We start from the raw sequence: 5,336 nt of genomic DNA, 5'->3' as shown, positions 1-5,336 counted from the left end.
CTGAACCCCACAAATATGAAAAAAAATCTTTGAAAGGAAAACAGTTTTATGGAGTTGCTCCAAACAGAAAATGCTTCAATATATACATTAATAAATACATTTTTTAAAGTTCTCTGTATAGGCATCATTTATGAATTTCAAATGCACTCTGAATTCTGAATTCCTTAGCTTTATGTGTGCCAAAGACTAGTTGGTAAAACCAGTTGGTTTGAAGGACAGAAAATAAATTAATCAATATTAATCACTATGTGGAGAGGTAAGCATGATCGAACACCCAATAAGGGAGGAGAGCGACTACACACAGACACACACAGCTAAAGTGTTGTCTTGTGCCTTAAAAATAAAACCCATTACCTTATCTGATTCACCAACCCTGTCTTCTTCTTTCCACAATAATAACCAATGTTACTACACAATATTTTAATCCTGCACTGTAAACTTTAAATAGATGTCACCAAATGTGCTTTAATACCTCAAATAATTCTTGAACAAATAAACGAACACATCAACACAAAGGAAATGAAAACTTTAAAAAAATAAGTGAAATGCATTGAATTTAAATTGAAAATAAATTAATACATTTAGTTTCCACACGGATCTGGGTTGTGGCTGGAAGGGCTTCCACTGCTTAAAACATATGCCAAAGTAGTTAGCAGTTCATTCCACTTTGGCAACTACTGAGAAATCAGGGAACAAGCCGAAGGAAAATGAATGTGTCACGATCACCAACAATCTAGACTCCGTAGATCTCTGGTAAACATGCACAATAGCTTACGGACTACAAATCCACCATTTTATGGACTACATCTCCATATATGCACTCCGCTCACACACAAGTTCCTCATCCTGTCTGATTGCACAGACACCACCGGAGGATTGTCAAGGACTGATTACACACACTATTTAAGCAGCACATACACTCACTCCAGTGGCCGAGTCTTTTTTACTTAAGTGACGCGCTTACCTTGGCTTGTTTTCCCGTGTTTTTGACCCTCGCTTAGTTTGTCTTTTTGTCCTTGTCTGCCGCCTGCCTTCGGACCTCTCGCCTGTTATTGTGACTACAATTCTGGATGCCTGACCATCCTGTTTAATAAAACCCTGCATTTGGATCCTCATCCCTGTTGTCAGTGTCACAATCCCCTGGTTACAGAATGAATGAATGAATGAATGAATGAATGAATGTATAGATGAATGAATGAATGAATGAATGAATGAATTTTATTTATATATTAAAATATTTGACGTTGTTTTTAACTTCTCTGTCTTTAAGCCAAAAACAGCTATGGTTTTAAGACTCAAATAATTTTCCCATGGTTGTTTATGATTTCCCACCTAACCAGCTTTATTGCTCCAAATATCTTGTTTTACCCACTTCCAGAAGTATTTTGTTAGTCAAAATCCAGACCATGACTAGATTCGTTTATAAATATAACAATCAGTACTTCTTCAATCGAAGAGCAATGATGAAAGAAGACATTGCTTTATTAGTATTACCTTTTTTGTTTATTTTGCTGCATAAACGGACACTAATGAAATGTGAAAGGTAATTTATCTTGAGGCAGGACTTAATCATGTTTGTTGCCAGATTATTGCAAATAAACCTATAAAACCTATGCTGCTCTTGGGGGATATGGAATGAAATAAATTATCGAAACAATACAGCTATGCATCCAAAAATGTGTGAGTGTAAATATTGTATTGTAAGACAGAAATTATATAAAAATAAAAATGTGCTAATTATTTAGCTCAGGGGTTCTTAACCTTATGCAAGCTGCCCCCCATACCCCCCCCCCCTCCACAGTGTTGTATTTTAGGGGGTGGCTATAACAAGCTGTCTGTATAAACACACACACACGCACACACACGGACACACAGCACCACACTGTCTCTCATTCACACACATACAGAAACATAGACAGCACCAAACAAACACATACACACGCATGCACGCATACATGGCACGTGTGCTTCCTTGCTCGCTCGCTCGCTCAGGAGCGATATTGTGAGACCGCCCACTCCTGTTAAAGTTACACCAGAGTTACCGACCGCTCCCGCACTTTATTCAGAAATGTATTTCCGCGCCGCATTAAATCTGGTCGGGTCCCGCAACAATGCACAGGTACAGCCGCGGGAATGCATACAGCCGAGAGGAAAAGAGAGGGGAGGAAAAGTCACGCCAGCAGCCGAGAGGAAAAGTCATGCCAGCAGGTGAAATGGGTCACAGTGAAAGAGAGAGAGAAAAATGGAGTACTTTCATTCCCTCAGTCGCAGAGAAATAGGGGCTTCTGCTGTAATTGTCAGTAAAAGACAATTACAGACAAGTACAGAAATCACACACATGCAGTTAAATTGTGCACAGCTGGCGCCAGGAGTGTTGTAAATACCCACGCTCACCTCCCTCGCGACAGAGCGCATATGAGGTAAATGATGTCAGTACATATTAACCGGTTATGATAATTACTGAACCGATACCAAATTGTCCGCGTCTGCATTGCGGTGCACCGAAGAAACAATTAATTTTGACACCCCTAATATATATATATATATATATATATATATATATATATATATATATATATATATATATATATATATATATATACTAAATACGACCTCACGTTTTATACGTTTGCATCCTCTGCAAATAAACTAAATTGACATACTGCATTTAAATTTCAAAATGTGGTGTTTTTATATTTATAATATTTGAATACAGTTCAGCAACATACACCACACGACCTGACAACCAAGAGAGCTTACAATTGACCATCACTTAATTTACCATCACCTCACGATTGAAAATGCAACAATGATTTCATTCAGGGTTCATACAGGCACAGCCTAATGAAAATTAAGGATTTTTAAGCACTTTTTCCAGCACCTACTTTATTTTCAAGACTGACAAGCAATGTATTGAACACCTGAAATTTATTCTCAGCAACCCAGAAAAACACTGCATAGGAACTATCTATTGATTTATCTATTGATTTATACAAAAAAAAAAACATTAATAAAATATAATAATTAATTAATAATATATTAATAATATAATAAACCAAGACTGACACGCAATGTATTGAACGCCTGAAATGTCTTCTCAGCAATTTATAAAAATACATTTGCAGCAATGTTTCCTCAAAGGTCTTACCATGTTCGCTTTCACTCTTTCAGACTGGTGGGTTACTAAAGCTAATTAGCTTCAGTCAGCAGACAGCAAGCTCCGAGTTTACCGCGTTTGCTTTAACTGTCTTTGCAGCTCTATACATTGATACATTGATACATTGATTTCCTATTATGAAATTGTAAAATTGATAACAAAAATTAATAAAAAATATGCAAAATATATATATATTTTTTTTAAGTGTTGTAGTATAACCAGCAGGACAACACTGACGTGTGATCTGAATTTTATGGCAGTATAATGTGTTAGAGGGAAGTTATTGACAGCTTTTGTAGTAGTTCAATACAAATTAAACTAAGAACAATGATGAATGTATCTCACAGGAAGACTGTATGTAAACAATCTTAAACCTCATTCATTCCACTGATCGTGAACACATAATCTCTCTACTTTTATCACTGTCTGCTATTGTTACTGAACATTTTGTAGAGAAAAAAAGAATAATTTTTCACACCACCATCAACAGTACATATTTCTGAGTGACACAGGGGTAGCAGAGGTGCCCAATCTGACAAGTGACATAAGAAAGTTCAAAAAGGTGGCTGACTTGTAATCGTAACCTGTGATGTTGTGTCCTTTCTGTTAGTCCAGCTAGTCAAAGGTTGGACATGATTTATTTGGTTCTAGGGGGACAAAAATCATACTGCATAACTGTCACTGTCTCTCTGAGAATAAATGCCTGCAGATGAACCCGAGTTTTGACGGACTCTTCAGTCTGGGTTCACCAGTCGCCTAGTCAGCGTACAAAGCCTTGAGCCTTGCTGTAACAACTTCTGGTTTTGACAAAGTGGAGAATGACAAGAAGTGGTAAGGATGCTGATCAAATGCTCCAGGCTCGGGTTTGAGCCCCTTTGAGGGTGGAAAAAGAAGAGGGAAATACATCTGTTTGACTTTGATGGACTCCTTGTTTATGAGCTCCAAATATATATGAAACTGATGTTTGCCCTTTCACTCTGTAAATAAGTTTTCATCTAGACTTCATATTCCCTCCATATTCAAAACAGTATTTTGATTTATTAGGTAAGGGATGATGAGCCAGTTCGTATTGTAGAATAAACCCTGACAAGCTGATATGGACAAAGAGAGCGTGAATCATGCTGAAGGGGGTTGTTTTTGCAATTACAACCAGTAGGATGTACATTATTCTGCTTTTCATACTGCTATCAACTCAAGTAAATAACTGGACACAACATGCTAATACAGTATACAATCAAATTAGTATTTTGTGTCCAGTTATATACATACACACTCACCGCCTCAAACTCACTCACTTTATGAGGTACACCGGTCCAACTGCTTGTTAACGCAAAATTCGAATCAGCAAATCACATGGCAACAACTCAATGCATTTAGGCGTGTAGACATGGTCAAGACAATCTGCTGCAGTTCAAACCATCTAATGGGGAAGAAAGGTGATTTAAAGGGCACCTAGGCTACCCCTTTTTCCAGATTTAATATAAGTCTTTTGTGTTTCCAGAATGAGTCTGTAAAGTTTCAGCACAAAACACTCATCAGATGTTTTATAATACGTTTTTATTTTATAACTCTGAGCCACAGGTGGCAGTTTTGTTGTACTGCGCCTTTAAGGCTAGTCCTTCACACCCACTGTTTACATGAGCCTGTCAGCGTGCCTTAATCTCCTCCCTCGGCTGCCTCAGACAACAGACAGACATGATGGAAGAAGATCCCATGTAACGTTTGTGAGAAATACTACAGTAAGAACTTTACTAATGAGTATTTCATGCATTTGTGGAGTTGCAACGATGAGTCACACGCAATGTCTTTACAAAGTTCACGCACACACACAGACAGCGCGCGCGTTTAGCTTTGCACTCTTTTTGCACACAAATGTGACAGGATACAGGTTAATATCCACTGCTGTATGAATTTCTGTTATGTTCATGTACAAAATAAACCTGATTTAACGTCCACAAATTGGCATTGAAGCGTCTTCTCTTCTAATTGTTCTGACACGCGGCTGTGCTGATGAAGTGAATCTTAAGTAAATTGCTGTAATTCATTACACACGTGCACTGTTTTAAAACATTTTAAACTTGTAAAACTCACTCTTGATCACGTTTGATGATGATTGATGATCCTAGCGAACTGAACAGACTTTTTATTCCCGGTTGCTTTGCGCACGTCCTGTCTTGTT

This window comes from Danio aesculapii, chromosome 6, assembly GCF_903798145.1.
Source record: "Danio aesculapii chromosome 6, fDanAes4.1, whole genome shotgun sequence".
Lineage (NCBI taxonomy): Eukaryota > Metazoa > Chordata > Actinopteri > Cypriniformes > Danionidae > Danio > Danio aesculapii.
This window is presented reverse-complemented; position numbering follows the sequence as displayed.